The sequence below is a fragment of the Pristiophorus japonicus genome, chromosome 24 (genome assembly GCF_044704955.1).
Source record: "Pristiophorus japonicus isolate sPriJap1 chromosome 24, sPriJap1.hap1, whole genome shotgun sequence".
NCBI classification, from domain to species: Eukaryota; Metazoa; Chordata; class Chondrichthyes; family Pristiophoridae; genus Pristiophorus; species Pristiophorus japonicus.
Genome location: NC_092000.1, coordinates 23,637,905 through 23,659,953, shown reverse-complemented (window position 1 = coordinate 23,659,953; position 22,049 = coordinate 23,637,905).

Here is a 22,049-nt window from a genome sequence, read left to right as displayed (position 1 = left end):
TTCTCCTCCCCCCCACCCACCCTCCTTCTCCCCCTCCACCCACCCACCGTCCTTCTCCCCCTCCCACCCCCCTTCTCCCCCTCCCCTCGCTGTCAGCAACACAGACACTGGCAGACAGAGAGTGAGAGACACTCACACAGACAGACAGAGAGATAGAGACACTGACAGAGACACACGGGGGGGGGACCATCCCAGCACGCTGTTGGAGGGCTCCCGGTGCTGCAGTCGGTAAATAGAAAATGTTTTATTTATTGATTTTTTAAAAAATTTTTATTTTATATTAATTTTTTTTGATTGATTTATTGGTTGATTTATTGATGTATTTATCATTTATTATTGATGATGGCTCTTTATTTGTAAAACTGAAGTGTTTAATGTTTGTAAACTTCCCTTTAAACCCCCCCCCCCCATTCCCTACGCCTGATTTGTAACCTACGCCTGATTTTCTAAAGTGTAGACAAGGTTTTTTCGAACGTACAAAAATCTTCACTTACTCCATTCTAAGTTAGTTTGGAGTAAGTTTTCACTGCCTAAACTTTGAAAACAGGCGTAAGTGGCCGGACACGCCTCCTTTTGAAAAAAAATTCTGTTCCAAAGTGAAACTGTTCTAACTGACTAGAACTGAAGCAAACTAAATGCCGAGAATTCAAATTTCTAAGATACTCCATTCTAAACCAGTTGCTCCAAAAAAACAGGAGCAACTCAGGCTGAAACTTGGCCCCAGAGGGTGGTAGAAGTTAGAACTCTCTTCTGCAAATGGTTAATTTTAAATCTGAGATTGATAAGTTTTTGTTAACCAAAGGTATTAAGGGATATGGGCCAAAGGCGGGGATATGGAGTTAGGTCGCAGATCAGCCATGATCTCATTGAATGGCGAAACAGGTTCAAGGGGCTCAATGCCCTATTCCTGTTCCTATGTTCCGACATACCTTGCCTTCCTAATTGCTTGCTGTACCTGATCATTCCTGGTTCTCTGTATGTTTCCATTTGCTGTGGAATTAAATAGCTTCACGATTTGGCTTCACATGGAATTAACTCGGTCCGACTTAGGAGAGGCTGAAGACACACACGTTGAAGAGACACGGGAATCTGTTACAGTCAACTCCCTTGAAGACAGGCAGACCTCTTACAGGAGCGACGGGTACAACTGAACCCAAGTATGTATCTACGACAGACTCAAATCTGTAGCAAGACGGTAATACCTCACTCTTGGAATCACAGAATCTTATAGCATTTGGCCCATCGTGCTTGTGCCAGCTCTTTGGTGGAGCTATCTAATTAGTACCCAACTCCTTCCCCATAGCCCTGTCATTTCTCCCATCCCCTTCAATTATTTATCCAATTTCCTTTTGAAAGTTACTATTGAATCTGCTTCCACCACCCTTTCAGGCAGCGCACTCCAGATCAGAACAACTCGCTGCGTTAAAAGAAACATTCTCCTCCTCTCCCCCTCTGGTTCTTTTGCCAATTACCTTAAATCTTGTGTCCCTCTGTTTTTTAAAAATTTGTTCATGGGACACGGGCATCATTGGCAAGGCCAGCATTTATTGCCCATCCCTAAATGCCCTGGAGGAAGTGGCAGTGAGCCGCCTTCTTGAACCTCAGGGGGGCAGTTAAGGGTCAACCACATTGCTGTGGGTCTAGAGTCACATGTAGGCCAGACCGGGTAAGGACGGCAGATTTCCTTCCCTAAAGGACATCAGTGAACCAGATGGATTTGTATGACAACCCAGTAGTTTCAGGGTCACCATTATTGACACTGGCTTTTCGCTCCAGATTTATTTACTTAACTGACTTTAAATTCCCCAGCTGCCGCGGCGCGATTTGAGCTCAAGGGCTCCGAAATTAGCTTTCGTCACGATTGGGGGGGCTGGTAACCTTCCGGGGCCGAGATCTCCCATGCACGGTCCGGAAGTCCTGCACCCCCCTCTCCCCGACGCGGAATCGGGCCGCGCGCCCCTCAAAGGAAGCGGAGAAATTTCCCCCACGGGCGCAAAATGCTCGGCGCGCATGCAGATGGCACCATCGGCGGTTGCGCGCCGGCCCGGAGCGTTAATCACGGGGAGTGGCACTGCCGGGACAGCGTGTCCCCCCCCCCCAAACCTCCGGTGCAATTCCACTCTCCCTGGGCGAAAATGTCATTGCGCCCCAATTAGTGCCTCCCCAGAGGCGCTAACTGGGCAATTTTGCTCCCATGGTCTCTGGGTCATTAGTCCAGGCATCGGGATTACTAGTTCAGTAATATAACCACTTTGCTACTGTAGTCCTTCCTGCCTTGGGAAACAGTTTGTCCTTATCTACTCAGTCAAAAACTCACTAGAATTTTTAAAGAATAACAATCCCCCTTAGTAAATATTGTCACTGTGTTTCGGAATAGTCACTGACATACACAGTGCTAGCCAGGAGCTCGTGCCATTGAGGACTGAGCATCAGTATTCTGTACGCCCGCTGTTAACCCTGTGCTCCAGCCCTAACAGACCACAAGCACGCAAATATTGTTCCGCTGCGCTTGGGTTGAATCAATATCCTGTAAAACTTCCCACTCCTGGGACTCGCCCAGCCGACTCAAACTCACTTATAACATCTCGCTGCGGAGTCTAAAATCTTCAGCTGAGGCTGCCCATCTCCTCCGTAATTACCGACCCTGCGAGAGATGTGCGCTCCCTGGGGCAGACCTTGCAGGAGGATTACAGCAAGTGAGCACTCAGAGATAATATCTGATTAGCGAAAACAGAAAAAAACAGCACATTGCTGACGCTGGCCGCCATGAATAGAAAAGCACAAGGATTTCTGGCTTTGATTCGGGGGAATGCCGCAGCAAGGTTGAATTTGTCACAGACGTTGGTTGGGCCGCCGCAGGGATGTTGTCTGCATCGGGCAGAGCTACGCTCAAAGGAGTGTGGCCGAGTCAAAGGTCAGGCTTGGCCAACTTAGCCCAGCCACGAAGATACCCTCCAAATGCCAGCTTGCCATACTTGTCATATATACGTGGGATATACTTACATTGGAGGCAGTTCACAGAAGGTTCACGAGATTGATTCCTGAGATGAAGGGGCTGACTTATGAAGAAAGGTTGGGCAGGTTGGGCCTGTACTCATTGAGTTTAGAAGAATGAGAGGTGATCTTATCGAAACGTATAAGACTCTGAGGGGGTTAGATGCAGAGATGCCATTTCCTGCTCTCGCCCTGAACTTGCAAATTTCAGAGCCATCATTTCCAAGATCATCACTGATATGTCCTTACTATACAGTATAAATGCCCATACTTGAGAGCAGGTCACTCTGTGACCAGTTCCCTTTATTACCAAGACCTCAAGTGATGAAGGTGGGTGGAGCTTCCCCTTTTATACCGGAAAGTCCAGGTTAGGAGTGTCTCTCACAAGTTCGCCCCCTCTGGTCAATGTTCTCAAGAACTTATACATGGGTTACAATGATAATTGAATACATGACATCACCTTCCCCGCAAAGTCTTATTGGGATCACAGGTTAAGTCTCGCTGGTGGTTTACGCTTCCTTGTAGAGCGCCTGAGTTGGGGCTCCGGTTGTTGGGCACTGGCCTGAGTGTCTGCTGTTTGCGGTGCCTCAGGCCTGTCCAGACTGCCCACAGTGATTGGGCTCTCCTCCACTTGGTTCTGGTGCTCGGTCACCTGTGGTGGAGTAAACTCTACATCGTGTTCTTCCTCTGCTTCTTCTATGGGGTTGCTAAACCTCCTTTTAGTTTGATCCACGTGTTTGCAGCAGATTTGTCCATTGATAAGTTCAACTACCAATACCCTATTCCCCTCTTTGACAATAACAGTGCCTGCAAGCCATTTGGGCCCTGCAGCGTAATTAAGGACAAAAACAGGGTCATTGACATCAATACATCGCGCCCTCGCATTCCTGTCATGGTAGTCACATTGTGACTGATGCCTGCTCTCAACAATTTCTTTCATATTAGGATGTATAAGGGATAACCTGGTTTTGAGTGTCCTTTTCATTAGCAGGTCTGCGGGTGGAACTCCTGTGAGCGAGTGTGGTCGGGATCTATTGGCCAATAGGAGGTGTGATAAGCGGCTTTGTAGGGAACCCCCTTGGATTCTGAACATCGCTGTTTGATTATCTGCACTCCTCGTTCCGCCTGGCTGTTTGAGGCCGGCTTGAACGGTGCCATTCTGACATGGTTGATTCCATTGCTTGCCATGAAGTCCTGGAATTCAGTGCTTGTGAAGCATGGGCCATTGTCGCTGACCAAGACGTCCGGTAGACCATGGACAGTGAAGATTTTCTATCATGGCAGAGGATGTGCTTGAATTTAGAATGGCACACTCAATCCATTTGGAGTCGGCGTCTACTACAACCAAAAATATTTTTCCAATGAAAGGACCTGCGTAGTCCACATGGATGCGTGACCATGGCTTGGCGGGCCAGGACCAGGGGCTAAGGGGGGCTTCCTGGGTGCATTGCCCAGCTGAGCACATGTGTTACACCTGCGAACATAAAGTTCCAGGTCTGCATCTATCCCTGGCCACCAAACGTGTGACCTGGCAATTGCCTTCATCATGACAATGCCCGGGTGCTCATTGTGAAGTTCTCTGATAAACACCTCTCTGCCCTTCTGGGGCATGACTACTCGGTTTCCCCACAGTAGGCAATCGGCCTGAATCGAGATTCATCCTTGCGCCTATGAAACGGTTTAAACTCCTCAGGGCATGCCCCGTACGTGGCTGCCCAGTCCCCATTCAGGACACATTTCTTAACTAAAGACAGTAGCGGGTCTTTATTTGTCCAGACTTTAATCTGACGGGCTGTCACAGGTGAGCCTTCACTTTCGAAACCTTCAACAGCCATGACCATCTCAGCATCATGCTCAGTTGCCCCCTCAGTGGTGGCTAGTGGGGGCCTGCCCAGTGCATCGGCACAATTTTCAGTGCCCGGTCTGTGCTGAATTGTGTAGTCATAGGCGGCTAACGTAAGTGCCCACCTCTGTATGTGGGCCGATGCATTCGCATTTATGGCCTTGTTGTCGGCCAAAAGGGACGTTAGGGGTTTGTGATCTGTCTCCAGCTCAAATTTCCTGCCAAACAGGTACTGGTGCATTTTTTTTTACTGCATATACACATGCTAGCGCTTCCTTTTCTACCATCCCGTAGCCCCTTTCTGCCTGGGACAGACTTCTGGAGGCATAAGCTACTGGCTGTAACTGACCATTGGCATTCACATGCTGCAATACACACCCGACCCCATAGGACGACACATCGCAGGTTAAAACTAACTTCTTACACGGGTCATATAACGTTAACAGTTTGTTGGAGCATAACAAATTGCGTGCTCTATCAAAAGCCCTTTCCTGGCTGTCCCCCCAGACCCAATAGTGACCTTTGCGTAGGAGCACGTGTAGCGGCTCTAGCAGCGTGCTCAATTTGGGAAGAAAGTGACCAAAATAGTTCAGGAGCCCCAGGAACGAACGCAGCTCCGTCATGTTACGGGGTCTGGGTGCTTTCTGGATCGCTTCCATTTTGGACGCAGTCGGTCTGATACCGTCTGCAGCTACCCTCCTCCCCAGGAATTCTACCTTGGGAACTAAGAAGATGCACTTCGTCTTTTTCAGTTGCAGCCCTACCCGGTCCAGTCTGCGTAGCACTCCTCCAGGTTGTGGAGGTGTTCTTCAGTATCGCGACCCGTGATGATGATGTTGTCTTGAAAAACCACCGTCCTTGGAATCGACTTGAGGAGGCTTTCCATATTTCGTTGAAAGATCACGGCAGCCGAACGAATCCTGAATGGACATCTGTTATACTCAAACAACCACTTGTGTGTCATGATGGTGGTCAGCTTCTTCGACTCACTCACCAGCTCCTGGGTCATGTAAGCTGAGGTCAGGTCCAATTTTGAAAAATGTTTGCCACCGGATAGCGTCGCAAAGAGGTCCTCCGCTCTCGGTAGCGGGTACTGGTCTTGGAGTGACACCCGATTGATGGTGGCCTTGTAATCGCCACGTATCCTGACCGACCCATCCGCCTTGAGCACCGGCATGATCGGGCTCACCCAGTCACTGAATTCGACTGGCGAGATGATGCCTTCCCTCAGCAGGTGGTCTAATTCGCATTCTATCTTTTCCCGCATCACGTACGGCACCGCTCTGGCCTTGTGGTGTACTGGCCTGGCATCCAGGTTTATGTGAATCACTACCTTGGTCCCCATGAAAGACCGATGCCAGGTTGAAACAATGAGTCAAATTTGTCCAGGACCTGTGAGCATGATACTCGCTCCACAGAAGAAATTGCATTGACATCGCCCCATTTCCAGTTCATGACAGCAAGCCAACTCCTCCCCAGTAATGCGGGATCGTCCCCTGGGACAATCCAGAGTGGCAACCTGTTCTCCGAATCTTTGTGGTTCATGACTACCGTAGCGCTGCCTAGCACCGGAATGATCTTCTTTGTATATGTCCGTAGCAGTGCGTCAATCGGCAATAATTTTGGCCTCCTGGCCTTGGACACCCACAACCTTTCGAACTGTTTGATACTCATCAGGGACTGCCTGGCCGCCGTGTCTAGCTCCATTAATACTGGGATGCCATTGAGGAGCACTTTCATCATTATTGGTGGCGTCCTGGTATATGAACTGTATATGTGCTCCACATGAACTCACTGAACTTCAGCTTCCAGCGATTTTCCCCAGTAGTCATTTGGGCTCGTAGGGCTTACATCGGGCCCGTCCTCCTCGTACATCAACCTGGCTGCAGGCTTCCTGCACATACATGCCAAGTGACCGCTGACGTTGCAGTTTCTGCAGGTATATTGCTGATACCTGCAAGCTCTGGCTGGGTGTTTGCCTCCACACCTCCAGCATGAGCTGGAGGCCCCGTTGTTGGAAACAAAAGGTACATTATCAGTCGATCGTCTCTTACTGCCTCTGTAACTGTCCTTAAACGCACCATTAACAGGTGTTGATGGCCCTATTACTGGCCGCATTGTCCCTTGCGATGGCATGAATCACCGTTCAGCCAGCCATTGTCTCTGTTGAATTCCCCCTTTGGGTTCGACTGCATGCTGGGGCATGTCCGATTGCCCTTGTCTGCCTAGAGAACTGTGTGCCGCGTTAACAATGTTGACTCCTTGGTCGTTTGCCGCATTTGAGCCAAGATTTTTGCCATAAATCATTCTGGTTTCTTCCTCCCCTGAGATAATTGTCTGGGCTATCATAGCCGTCGCTTCCAAGGTCAAGTCTTTGGTCTCAATCAGTTTCCTGAAAACCCCAGCGTGCCCGATGCCCTCAATAAAAGAGTCTCGCAGCATCTCTGCTCTGCATGCATCTGGGAACTTACATAGGTTCGCCAGTTGCCGGAGATCTGCCACGAAGTCTGGAACGCTTTGCCCTTCTCGCCGCTGGTTCATGTAAAACTGTTGTCTCACCATGTGCATGCTGCTCGCCAGTTTAAGGTGTTCCCCGATCAACTTACTGAGCTCTTCGAACGTCTTGTCCGCCGGCTTCTCTGGCGCTAGATGGTCCTTCATCAGGGAGTATGTTCTGGATCCACAAACTGTCAGGAGCTGAGCTCTGCATTTGTCAGCTGAATCCTGTCCCAACCATTCCTTAGTGACAAAACTTTGCTGAAGTCTCTTAATAAAGTCGTCCCAATCATCGCCAACACAGTACCTCTCTTCTATGCTGCTATTAGCCATGCTCGCGTGGTTTAAATCCCAGTTTCTCATCGCCAATGATATCTCCTTACTATACAGTATAAATGCACACGAGGCCCATACTTGAGAGAAGGTCACTCTGTGACCAGTTCCCTTTATTATCAAGACCTCAAGTGATGAAGGTGGGTGGAGCTTCCCATTTTTACTGGAAAGTCCAGGTTAGGAGTGTCTCCCACAAGTTCGCCCCTTGTGGTCAATGTTCTCAAGGTGTACAACTTAGGTCAGCTTATACATGGGTTACAGTGATAGTTGAATACATGACAGTCACTGACCTCATCTCCTCTGGCGATCTTCCCTCCACAGCCACCAACCTCATAGTTCTCCAACCCCGCACAGCCCACTTCTACCTCCTTCCCACGATCCACAAACAGAACTGCCCCGGTAGACCCATCGTTTCTTGCCCCACAGAACCTATTTCTTCCTATCTCGACTCTGTTTTTTCTCCCCTTGTCCACTCTCTTCCCACCAACATCCGCGACTCCTCCGACACCCTCTGTCACTTTAACAGTTTCCAGTTTCCAGTTTCCCGGCCCCAACCATCTCCTTTTCACTTTGGACGTCCAATCCCTCTGCACTTCCATCCCCCACCAGGATGGCCTGAGGGCGCTCCACTTCTTCCTGGAGCAGAGGCCTAACCAGTCCCCATCCCCCACCACCTTCCTCTGCCTGGCTGAACCTGTTCTCACATTGAACAACTTCTCCTTTAACTCCACTCACTTTCTCCAAATTAAAGGTGTTGCTATGGGAACCCGCATGGGTCCTAGCTATGCCTGCTTTTTCGTGGGATATGTGGAACATTCTTTGTTCCAGTCCTGCTTGGGTCCCCTCCCTCACCTCTTTTACCGATACATTGATGACTGTATCAGTGCCAATTCCTGCTCTCGCTCTGAACTAAAAAATTGCATTTATTTTGCATCCAATTTCCACCCTTCCTCACCTTCACATGGTCGATCGCCAACTCTTCCCTTCCCTTCCTTGACTTCCCTGTCTCCATCTCTGGGGATAGGTTTTTGACCAGTATCCACTATAAGCCCACTGACTCACACAGCTACCTGGACGATACTTCCTCCCATCTCACATCCTGTAAGGACTCCATTCCATTCTCCCAGTTTCTCCATCTCTGCCCTATCTCCTCTGATGACGCCACCTTCCACACTCGTGCCTCTGACATGTCTTCCTTTTACCTCAACTGAGGATTCCCCTCCCCATGGTGAACATGGCCCTTGACTGTGTGCGTTCTATTTCTCGCACCTCTACTCTCACCCCTGCCCCTACCTCTCAGAACCATGATAGGGTTCCCTTTGCCCTTGCCTTTCACCCCACCAGTCTCCACGTTCAACGGGTCATCCTCTGCCACCTCCAGCGTGATCCCACCGCTCCCTCCGCGACACCCTGGTCCATTCCGCAGTCACCCCTAGCACCCCGCTCCCCTTCCCACGGCGCCTTCCCGTGCAAGCGTAGGAGATGCAACACCTGCCCTTTTACTTCCTCCCTTCCCACTGTCCAGGGCCCCAAACACTCCTTCCAGGTGAAACAGCGATTTACTTGTACTTCTTTCAATTTAATATACGCTATTCGTTGCTCACGATGTGGTCTCCTCTACATTGGGGAGACCAAGCACGGATTGGGTGACCGCTTTGCGGAGCACCTCCGTTCAGTCCGTAAGCGCGACCCCGAGCTTCCGGTCGCCTGTCACTTTAAATTCCCTGCCCCATTCCCACTCTGACCTCTCCGTCCTCGGCCTCCTGCATTGTTCCAATGAAGCTCAACGCAAGCTCGAGGAACAGCATCTCATCTGTCGTTTAAGCACTTTACAACCTTCTGGACTCAACTTCGGTTCAACAATTTCAGAGCATAACCTCTGGCCATCTTTGGCTCCCTTCCCCCCAGACCCCCCCCGCCCCACCCCCGCCCAATCTTATCTTTTTTTTCTTTCTTTTTTCTCTTTGTCTCTAATGACAGCTGGTCATTACCCCGCCATTCACACCCTATCCAGATTAGCCTTTTTCTAACCTCTGTCATCATTACCATTTCAATTCAGCCCATCATCCCTTTTGTCTCTCTAATCTCTCCTGCCTTCCACCCTGCCACAGACCTTCCCTTTTGTTCTTTCCTCCCCTCCCCCTTTCAGTGTTCTTTTTGAACATTCACCAGTTCTGACGAAGGGTCGCCGACCCAAATCATTAACTCTGTTTTTCTCTCCACAGATGCTGCCTGACCCATTGAGATTTCCAACATTTTATGTTTTTATAGGAGCAGCAGTGGGCCATTTGGCCCCTCGAGCCTGCTCCGCCATTCAATAAGATCATGGCTGATCTGATCTTGGCCTCAACTCCACTTCCCCGCCCACTCCCCATAACCCTTGACTCCCTTATAATTCAAAAATCTGTCTCTCTCCACCTTAAATATATTCAATGACCCAGCCTCCACAGCTCTCTGGGGCAGAGAATTCCACAGATTCACGACCCTCTGAGAGAAGAAATTCTTCCTCATTTCCATTTTAAACGGGCGACCCCTTATTCTGAGACTATGTCCCCTAGTTCTAGATTCCCCCACGAGAGGAAACACCCTCTCTGCATCTACCCTGTCAAGCCCCCTCAGAATCTTATGTTTCAATAAAATCACCCCTCGGTCTTCTAAACTCCAATGAGCACAGGCCCGACCTGCTCAACCTTTCATCATAAGACAACCCCTTCATCTCAGGAATCAACCTCGTGAACCTTCTCTGAAACTGCCTCCAATGCAAGTATTTCCCTCCTTAAATAAGAAAACCAAAACTGTCTGCAGTACTCCAGGCGTGGTCTTACAGTTGATGCAGGTCTTCCTTATTAATAACCAGCACGTATAAAGAATGAAGGGAGAAGTTAGATGCTTTAATTTTAATAGAAGGAACATGGACCGATTTATCATAATCATTGAGGCAGAAACGGCATCATCATTTGAAGTAGAAATGAAAAAATGTATTTGCAAAGGAAGAATGCGAAAGAGTCTGAACAAAAGGCGGGAAGATGAAAGATTCAGGTCCCACTCCTGAAACTAGGATCTATGATCTCGGCTGACACTCCAGTGCAGTACTGAGGGAGCGCTGCACTGTCGGAGGTACCGTCTTTCAGGTGAAGCATTAAACCGAGGCCCCGTCTGCTCTATCAGGTGGACGTAAAAGATCCCATGGCACTTTTGGAAGAAGAGCAGGGGAGTTGTCCCCAGTGTCGCTCTATTTAACCCTCAAGCAACATAACTAAAAAAGATGATCAGGCCATTATCACATTTCTGTTTGTGGGAACTTGCTGTGCGCAAATTAGTTGATCATTTCCTACATTACAAAAGTGACGACACGCCAGAAAGTACTTCATTGGCTGTAAAGTGCTTTGGAACATTGTGAGGTACAGAAATGCAAGTTCTTTCTTAAGTATGGATAGCTGCGTTGGAAGTGCTGGCAATAGTGTAAGCACTATGTGCCGGGAAATGACTGCTCTGATTTTATATGCTGTGAATTGCTGCGATAATCACACTTTCAGAACAGCATGGTTCCCCATTCCTGTCCGCAATGCACCAGCTGAAATTTTTATTGGCCTCACAGAATCGTACAATTTCACAGCTGGCTCCAGCATTAGCAGTGCTGTTAAATTTCCCAGTGGTTCTGCACGTCTGTGATTCCACCACCATTTACTGGTCTTCACTGATTACATTTAAGGTGGAGATAGACAGATTTTTGAACGATAAGGGAGTGACGGGTTATGGGGAGTGGATGGGGAAGTGGAGTTGAGGCCACTTATTGAATCTTATTGAATGGCGGAGTCGGCGCGAAGGGCCGAATGGCCGACTCCTGCTCCTATTTCTTATGTTCACTGGCATTTTGCTAAGAGTTCCATGCTTCTTCTGAAAGATTCTCGCTGAATTTCGCTTGGGCAGCTGACCATTCCGTGATGCCTTGGCACATGGTCCTTGCACTGCGGAAGTGGAATGTGCTCAATACATAAGGATTTTCTCTCGTCAGACTTACGGCCTTCACTGGCGATGGCGTAACCAACAGCAACAATAATTTGTGTTCATACGGCATCTTTAACCTCGTGAGACGCGCATTGGAGGCAGTTCGGAGAAGGTTCCCCGAGGCACGCCACCATTTTGTTGTTTTGGCCGACTCGCCGGTCTTGCCGCTCGGTGATGCGGTCCGGCAGCCCGCCACTCCATCTCGCTGCCGGTCTGCGGCCTCGGGACCACGCCCCCACTGGAGGCCCTGCAGAGTGCGCAGTGTCCCGCCCCTTTAACGGAAGGGGAGGGGCCATGTAGCGCTGCTGATGCCGCCCACCGGATACTGCCCCAACAGGAAGTGTAGCATGTGGCATTGCGCTCCACTTCCTGTGGAGGGGGGTGGGGGGGGCGATGGTAACCCGAATTTCACATCCCTCCCCGACTGGGTTACCGCCCGAAACGGGGCACTAGGGAATTTCTCCCCATAGAATCTTACAGCACGGAAGGAGGCCATTCGGCCCATCGTGCCTGTGCTAGCTCTTCGAGAGAACTCTCCAATTAGTCCTACTCCCCTGTCCTTTCCTGACAACCCTGAAAATGTTTACTTTTCAAGTATTTATCCAATTTCCTTTTGGAAGTCACTATTGAATCTGCTTCCACCACACTTTCGGGCAGAGTATTGCAGATCACAACAGTTCGCTGTGTTAAAAAAATTCCTCTCATCTCCCCCTGGTTCTTTTGCTAATTGCCTTAAATCTGTGTCCTCTGGTTATTGGCCCTCTTGCCAGTGGAAACAATTTCTTCCTATCTCACTAAGCATCAGCTTTGGCTCAGTGGGCATCACACTCACCTCTGGCTCAGAAGGATGTGGGTTCACGTCCCACTCAAGGGAATTGAGCACATCAACCTAGGCTGACACACCCAGTGCAGTATTGACGGAGTGCTGCATTGTCAGAGGTGCCGTCTTTCGGATGAGACGTTAAAACCGAGGCCCCGTCTGCTTCCGTGGCACTATTTTCAAGAAGAGCAGGGGAGTTTGTCCTGGGCCAATTTTTAATCCCTCACTCAACACAACAAAAACAGATTATCTGGTCATTATCACATTGCTCTTAGTGGGAGCTTGCTGTGTGCAAATTGGCTGCCGCATTTCCCACATTACAACAGTGACTGCACTTCAAAAAGTACTTCATTGGCCATAACACGCTGTGAGACGTCCGGTGGTTGTGAAAGGCGCTATAGAAATGCAAGCCTTTCTTTCCACCATAATTTGGAACAGAGGGCCTGGTGCGATGTGTGGGCTGTTGGCTTCCATTCACACCTGAATCAACTGATGCTGGCTGGTTATTGCACCTCCCATCAGTGGAGCACTCTCTAATTGCTCTATCTGTTAATTATGGCCTCTCCTTGTCGCGTTGAAGGCTGGAGAGACATTAAGTATTATGTTCGCTTAAAGCTATGGCGATTGCTGCCGTCGCAGACAAATGGTTCAATTTGCTTTGCAGCGAAAAGGGGTCTAGCCGATTCCAAATTCATTGTAAACACATTCACATTCTCACCCGAGAGAGAGCGCAAGTGAGATGACGCATGTTTGCTCAGTAAGCTCGACTGCCTGAGCCCCGTCCTGTGATTGATCTACTGATCCCTTCACCCTCCCCCACAATCCTGTTTGCTGTACAGAGTGAGGGATGTTAATGCTCGGGGAATGGAGTGCTCCCCTGTTCACAGAACCAGGTAAAGCCTCGACTCTTCTGTCCTCGCAAGTGCTCCGGCGCGACTTGTTCAGGCCGCCATTACTCACTTAAATTGGTGCCAATTAGTCTCGAATTAGGGCCAGTTTCGGGCTGCAGATTCAATCAACTAGAGAAGGGCATCGATTTCCCCATCCCCAACTCCGCCCCCCCACCCTCCCTCCCTCCCCAATAAAATCATTTCAATTACGAATTGCGCTGTCAAAAGAAGAAACTTTACCCCATTCTGATTGGGCCGCGAGTTCCCGGAGGCACAAAGGCAAGTTTCTAAAGAAAGCTTGCCTCTACCACGCACAAGTCCTGCTTGTTGTTCCCGACTTAAAGTTATGTCATGGAATCATCGAATCACAGGGGAGGGTGGGGGGGGGGTGCGAACTTGGTGGACTCACCGCCCGCTGCTGCCGAGTTTTCTGGGCGGTCTCCCCTCCCAGCGAGTTTGGGTGGAGGCCTCCCGCGAGGAGGGAAGAACACTGAGGACTGCCCGCTGGCGCGCGACGCGTGCAAGTGCCCTCCCGCCCGCCGAGCTGCCAGTTTGGCCCGGGCGGGAGTCCGCTGCAGCAGGGGAAAGGGCTGCCGCGTGGAGGCAGGTCTAACCTCAACGCTAAGTATAAAGACCTGCAAACAAAGGGTTAGTGAACTTCTTTTCTTCATGTTTTTTCCAGCGATTCAGGCGCAGGCGGTCCCCTGAAGGTTTTCCAGAGTCTTTTGGGGGGAAATTTTTATTTTTATGTGTTCCCCCCCCCCCCTCCCTGGGCCCTGCTCAATCCTCAGCGGGATTTTGCCGAGGATTGCATTTGCTGCCGAGGTTGGGAGCTCACGGCGTAAGTCCTTTTTTGGCCGCCGGGCGTTCTTTCCAGGACTTTTTCATGAAAGTTCTGCCCAAAGTACCATCAGGATCTCAGCGGTCCTTTGGGTGGCCACTTGGGCGGAACTTAGCTTCCACCAAGTTCGGGGCCATAGACACTTACAGCGCAGAAGGAGGCCATTCGGCCCGTCGTGCCTGTGCCGGCTAAAAAAAAGAGTTATCCAGCTTATTCTCACTTTGTAAAAATTTGTTCCTGGGATGTGGGCATCGCTGACAAGGCCAGCATTTATTGCCCATCCCTGGTTGCCCCTTGAGAAGGTGGTCCGGAGACCATGTGGCCCGGAGCCAATGTTGAGGATTCCCAGGGCCATTCCCACCAGACTGTGTAACCGCTGTGTCGTCACCTCGGGTGGGTCTGTCCTGCCGGTGGGACAGGACATGCCCAGGGGATGGTGATGAAGGAGTTTGGTACTTTGGCTGAAAGCTATCATTCTGTGAGTATGACTATGTCAGTCTGTTGTTGCTTGACTAGCCAGTGCGACAGCTCTCCCAATTTTGGCACATAGCCCCAGATGTTGGTGAGGACGACTTTGCAGGGTCGACAGGGCTGGGTGTGTTATTGTTGTGTCCATGGCCGGTGCCGAGGTCGATGCCAGGCGGTCTGTCCAGTTTTATGCTTTCCAGCTCTTGGTCCCGTAGCCTTGTAGGCTACAGCACGTCAAGTGCATAGCCAAGTAATTTTTAATTGCGATGAGGGTTTCTGCCGCTAGCACCCTTTCAGGCAGTGAGTTCCAGAACTCCGCCATCCTCTGGGTGAAAGAAGTTCTCCTCAACTCCCCTCCAATCCTTCATGTCTCACTCAGTGATGTCCGTGAGTGCTCAAGGTGCTTGCGTGACTAACACTTGGGCTACTTAATACCTCCCTCATCAATCAGAATGGAAGTGAACCCTTTTAACAACAACAACTTGTATTTATATAGCACCTTTAATGTACTGAAACGTCCCAAGGCGCTTCATCGGAGTATTATGCAATAAAATATTTGACCGAACCGCATAAGTAGAAATTAGCGCAGGTGACCAAAAGCTTAGTCAAAGAGGTAGGTTTTAAGCAGCGTCTTGAAAGAGAAAAAGAGAGGTAGAGGCAGAGAGGTTTAGGGAGGGAGTTCCAGAGCTTAGTGCCTAGGCAACAGAAGGCACGGCCACCGATGGTTGAGCGATTTTAACCAGGGATGCTCAAGAGGGCAGAATTAGAGGAGTGCAGATATCTCGGGCGGGGTGGGGTGGGGGGGGGGGGGTTGTGGGGCTGGAGGAGATTACAGAGATAGGGAGGGGCAAGGCCATGAAGGGATTTGAAAACAAAGAAGAGAATTGTTGCTTAACCAGAAGGCAATGTGGGTTAGTGAGCAGAGGACAGTAGAACCTGTGGCTGCCTAGATTTTTATCGCGCATGTATGGTACAAACCCTCTCTAGGTGCAAGAATACAAGGCACCACATTATGAACCATAAAAACCAAGACATGGAAATAAAACACAAATACCATCAGGAGCTGCTCCATGAGGTGACAGTCTCGTTAAGCGCTTGTCCTGTGCTAATTATGCCAGGTAATATAGATTGTAATTAACAGGAGTCCAATTAATGGACGTTTATACACATTTGCAATTGCGTATTTAGACGGGATTGCTGTTTTATATGAACAGGGTCACATAATGCACAATCTTCTTTTCAGCTTAGCCCCTTTAATGCTAGAAACCTAATTGTTGTTAAGTGAGCAGAGGGTCAAGCCATTTAGAGTTCAATTGTTACATGGATGGGGAGCCTTGCTATGGACGCTTAAACCATTGCGTATTTATACACCATTGCTGCTTTGCATGAGCAGGGCCACATAATGCTATTCAGCTCAGACTCTTTAATAATAGAAAATCTGATTGCTGTTAGGTAAGCAGAGGGTCAGGTCATTTAGAGTTCAATTGTCTCATGGATGGGGAGCCTTGCCGATTACACAATACTTACAGCACAGAAAAATAGGCCATTTGGCCCCACATGCCAGGATGTGCTTGTCAGTTTCTGGCTGTAGGTCAGAAAGGCATATCAGACCAATCTGGCATCTGTAACAAAATGTGCAGGGGGTAACATCTTCCCATGCTGACATACCATTTATATTTATATATACCAGCGGATCTCCCACTCCTTGCTGATGGTACACTGTTCTAAAAATAGGGGCGTTATGTCATGCAATATACAATGTATTATCAGTACAATGACTGAGTACGGCACATTTGATTTTACTGCATAGCATTCAGGGATTTTTACTTTGATTGTTGCGATATGTTTTGTTAATGGTGTCAGCTGCGGCTCAGTGGGCAGCACTCTCACCTCGGAGTCAGAAGGTTGTGGGTTCAAGTCCCGCTCCAGGAACTTGAGCACGTTATCGAGACTGACACTCCAGTGCAGTGCTGTCAGAGGTGCTGCCTTTCGGATGAGTTGTTAAACTGATGTCTGCCCTCTTGTGGATGTAAAAAGTTCCCACGGCACTATATTGAAGAGCAGGGGCGTTCTCCCTGGTGCCCTGGCCAGTATTGATCCCTGAACCAACATCACTAAAACAAAAACAGATTATCTGATCATAATAGGGGTGTCGCAGTTGTATGAGGTGGATTGGTTGGGCTGGGTGCTTTTTGCCTTTCCGTCATTGTTCATAGGTTTATATGTAACCTTTAGGACTGCTGACCAAGGGCAATGTGGCTCTTTGTCGGCCGGTGCAGATACGATGGGCCGGAATGGCCTCCTTCTGCGCTGTAAGTTTCTATGTTTCTAATCATGTTGCTGTTTGTGGGAGCTTGCTGTGCGCAAATTGGCTGCTGTGTTTCTACCCATCATCATAGGCAGTCGCTCGGAATCGAGGAAGATGTGCTTCCACTCTTAACATGAGTCCTTAGGTGGCTGAACAGTCCAATACGAGAATCGCTCTCTCTGTCACAGGTGGACAGATAGTCGTTGAGGGAAGGGGAGGGTGGGACTGGTTTGCCGCATGCTCTTTCCGCTGTCTGCGCTTAATTTCTGCATGCTCTCAGCGTTGAGACTCGAGGTGCTCAGCGCCCTCTCGGATGCACTTCCTCCACTTAGGGCGGTCTTTGGCTAGGGACTCCCAGGTGTCAGTGAGGATGTTGCACTTTATCAGGTAGGCTTTGAGGGTGTCCTTGTAACGTTTCCACTGCCCGCCTTTGGCTTGTTTGCCGTGAAGGAGTTCCGAGTTGAGCGCTTGCTTTGGGAGTCTCGTGTCTGGCATGTGAACTATGTGGCCTGCCCAGCGGAGCTGATCAAGTGTGGTCAGTGCTTCCATGCTGGGGATGTTGGCCTGGTCGAGGACGCTAATGTGGGTTCCTACATTATAACAGTGACTACAGTTCAAAACTACTTGTTTGGGATTTCCTGAGGTCATGAAAGGCGCGATACAAATGCAAGTCTTTCTTTTCCTGTGTGCTGGTTTTGAATCCTGGGATTGGCAGAAAAATGCATACAACATACAGCTGAGTGAGGCATGCATGTGGGGGTCAGCCGTCGTGGGGTTTCAAAGCAATTATGAGATTTATTGGGGTTTAATAACATTGGGGTGGATTTGGGGCATGGCTGTACTTGGGAAGGGGAACCTGCAATTTGGCAACACATTGGGGGTGGGAGATAAGAGGCTGAATATGGGATTTGATTTACAGGGCAGTAGTGAGGGGTGATTACAGCATTTGGTCGTAAAAGTAAGAAGAAAGACTTGCGTTTATATCGCGCCTTTCACAACCACTGGATGTCTCAAAGTGCTTATGCAACAAATGAAGTACTTTTGGAGTGTAGTCACTGTTGTAATGTGGGAAACACGGCAGCCAATTTGCACACAGCAAGCTCCCACAAATGTGATAATCTGTTTTTGTTATGTTGATTGAGGGATATATATTGGCCCCAGGAAACCAGGGATAACTCCCCTGCTCTTCTTTGAAATAGCACCATGGGGATTGTTTACCAGAGAGGAGACGGGGCCTCGGTTTAACATCTCACCTGAAAGGCAGCACCTCTGACAGTGCAGCGCTCCCTCAGCACCGCACTGGGAGTGTCAGCCTAGATTTATGTGCTCAAGTCCCTGGAGTGGGACTTGAACCCACAACCTTCTGACTCAGAGTTGACAGTGCTACCCACTGAGCCACAGCAATTGAGGGGGGGGGGGCGGGGGGGTGGGAATAGAATCGAAAGAGCTTGCCCTTAGCACAAGCAGTACACTTGTCACGCATGTCATATGTTGGGCCCCAAAGCATATTTTAGAATTTCTTTTTGGTCGTTTTTCTTTTCCTCTACCCCACCTCTTCCTCGAAAGATGGGTGGGTACCCAGAGTATGACATTTTGATGCATAGGGAGTTCCCAGGGTCTTGAAGCATTAGACAAAACTACTGGACTCTGTCTCTACTTGGAGGGTACGGACTCTGTGGAGTAAGGGTGTGTCAGAACTGGAGAGGGAGGTGTGGGGATGGTCTTTAAAAGGCAATGGCAGGATTCTGAGTCAAGAATGAATTGGACACAGGGTCTTGATTCCTGTGTGACCTTGAACCCTCCAAAAACAGTCAATGCAACCGAGCTGATCACGAGCAAATTAAAACCTCTCCCTAAAATGGGAGGTGTGGTGTCCTAGGGTGCGTTAGCACTGGGAGAGTGTCGTACAACTGGGGAGAACATGGCCTGGAAGCAATGGAGAAAGGGTCCCTGGAACTGGGAGCAGTGGATGGGTGGAACGGGATCGTTCTGGGATCTGGGAGACTTGGATGTGGCTTGGTTGTACGGAGGAACGTGAGGGTTGAGGAGCTATAGCTCAGTAGGTTGCACCATTGCCTCTGAGTCAGAAGGTTGTGGGTTCAGCTCCCACTTGAAAAGAATTGAGCACAAAAATCTAGGCTGACACTCCATTGTATTACTGAGAGTGCTGCACTGTCGGAGGTGATGTCTTGTGGATGAGACATTAAACTGAAGCCCTGTCTGCTCTCCCATGTAAAAGTTCCCATGGTACTGTTTTGGGAGTTCTCTCCGGTGTCCTGGCCAATATTTATCCCTCGAGCAACGTCACTAAAAAACAGATTATCTGGGTCATTATCACATTGCTGTTTGTGGGAGCTTGCTGTGCGCAAATTGTCTGCCGCCTCTCCTACGTTACAACAGCGGCTACCCTCCAAAAAGTAGTTCTTTGGCTGCAAAGCACTTTGGAATGTCCGGCGGTCGGGAAAGGAGCTATATAAATGCAACTCTTTCTTTTCTCAATGATGTGATTCCGTGTTGCAGCAGCATTCAAGGAGCGGGATATGAGACGGGAGGAGGACGGGGGAAGCAGAGACTGGTGGCCTTGAGAAAAACTAGGCCCCAGGAGGACTTAGGCTGCCCAGCCCTGGCCAATCAGCTCCTCACACTCTGCTATTGGGCTGATAAACCAACTCCTGTCCTGAAATGCAAAATGTTGTTAATTACTGTACTTTGCTAACTCCCCATTTAATCTATATCAAACGCAGCTGGAGATAACTCTAATCGGTTATTACAGGTGCTGTAATTAACTTCTCCAACACAAAGGTTCAAACACAGGCGATATAATTAGCCTGCGTTGCCGGCGAAGTTTGCAAAATTCAATTTGCTCATCTTCAAACCAAAAGAAAAACGAGGAATAAGCTTTCCCTGATGATAAACACATAAAAAAATATTAATTACCTGATGAAATCTGTGCCTTGCTTCTCCGATACCGAACACAGCCGTCCTCTGTCTCTTTGTTTGTCTCTCTGTGTTTCTCTGACCCTGTCTCTGTCGAGCACCCGCTTTATTTCTGGGTTTTTTTGCCCTCCTCTTTTTTTTTTTCTCTTTCCTGCGGCTCCGTGGACAGCGCTCCCGCCTCTGAGTCAGAAGGTTCCTGCCCCGTTCCAGAGGTGTGAGCATAAAATCCAGGCTGATGCTCCCAGTACAGTGTTGAGGGAACGCCGCACTGCCGGAGGTGCAGTCTTTCGGATGAGACGTTAAACATTTTAGCCGCTTTCCTTGCTTTTGAATTGGGTAACGACTTGACGGAGAAAAAGTTGCAGGGAAAGAGTGGGACTAACTGGGTTGCTGTTCGAAAGAGCCAACGCAGACTCGATGGGCTGAATGACCTCCTTCTGGGCCGTACTATTCCACGATTCTATACTTGTCCATAATCTTCAGTTCTGGTTTGCTATTGCTCCACTTAGTGTGACTGAAAGGTGTGCTGAGGGGTGACCTCATAGAGGTCTTTAAAATCAATTTTTGCTGGATATGTGCTTGGACCACAATTGCTCACAACTTATATTAAAGATTTAGTGGTTGGAATTGCGTTTTGTACGCCGCCCGTTACCGTGCGCGGGAGACGGCTAACGGGCGGCAAATGCCGACCGTCTTCGGTAAGCAGCGTCGACGCCTCGTCCTAGTTTCAGTCGGCTCTTAGGCAGAGTCACCAAGAGGCAATGCTGTATCCTCTAACGCCACCCACGTGGCGACGTCATCCAGTGTACGACGCCTCTGTGACACCTCTGTCACGATATTTGCTTTATACGGCTGTTTTTCATGCCACTTGAAGTTGGGCAAGTGAGTGTGGTTCCGTGGGGGAGCATCTGGGCAATAGTGATCATAACATAATTATGTTTAAAGTAGTTGCGGAAAGGGACAAAAAAAAATCAACAGTGAATATACCCAACTGGAAGAGAGCCAATCTCTGTGGTCGCTAGGAGCTGGTCTAATCCAATTTAATTTAAATGAGGTGGAGGTGCTGAGGCCATTTAAATGTTTGTTTGAGCTGCTGCGAAGCAGAAATTTTCTCCAACTAAATATTGGGAAGTCTGAAGCTGTTGTTTCCTGTCCCCACCACAAACTTCGTTCCCTGGCCACCGACACCATACTTCTCTTTAACATTTGCCTGAGGCTGAACCACACTGTTCACAAACTTGGTGTCATATTTGACCTTGAAATGAGCTTCCGAACACATATACGCAGCATAACTAAGACCTCCTATTTCCACCCCGTATCATCGCCCATTTCCGCCCTTGCCTCAGCTCATCCACTGCTGAAGCCCTCATCCATGCCTTTGTTACCTTTAGACTTGACTATTCCAATGCACTCCTGGCTGGCCTCCAACATTCTACCCTACATAAACTTGAGGTCAACCAAAACTCTGTTGCCCATGTCCTAACTCGCATCGAGTCCCGCTCACCCATCACCCCTGTGCTCGCTGACCGACAAAATTCTCATCCTTGTTTTCAAATTCCTCCATGGCCATGTCCCTCCTTATCTCTGTAATCTGTAATCTCCTCCAGCCCCACAATCCTCCCCCCCCCGCCCCCCCGAGGTATCTGCACTCTTCTAATTCTGCCCTCTTGAGCATCCCTGATTATAATCGCTCTTCTGTTGCCTAGGCCCCATGCTCTGGAATTCCCTTCCTAAACCTCTCCGTTTCTCTACCTCTCTTTCCTCCTTTCAGACACTCTTTAAAACTTACCTCTTTGACCAAGCTTTTAGTCCTCTTGCCTAATTTCTGCAGTGTGGCTCTGTGGGTAGCACTCTCATCTCTGAGTTAGAAGGTTGTGGGTTCAAATCCCACTCCAGGGAGTTGAGCACAAAAAAAATCTCGGCTGACACTCTAGTGCAGTGCTGAGGGAGCGCTGCACTGTCGGAGGTGCCATCTTTCGGATGAGATGTTAAACCGAGGCCCCATCTGCTCTCGTGGACATAAAAAATCCCATGATGCTATTTTGAAGAAAAGCAGGGGAGTTATCCCCGGTGTCCTGGGCCAATATTTATCCCTCAATCAACATAACAAA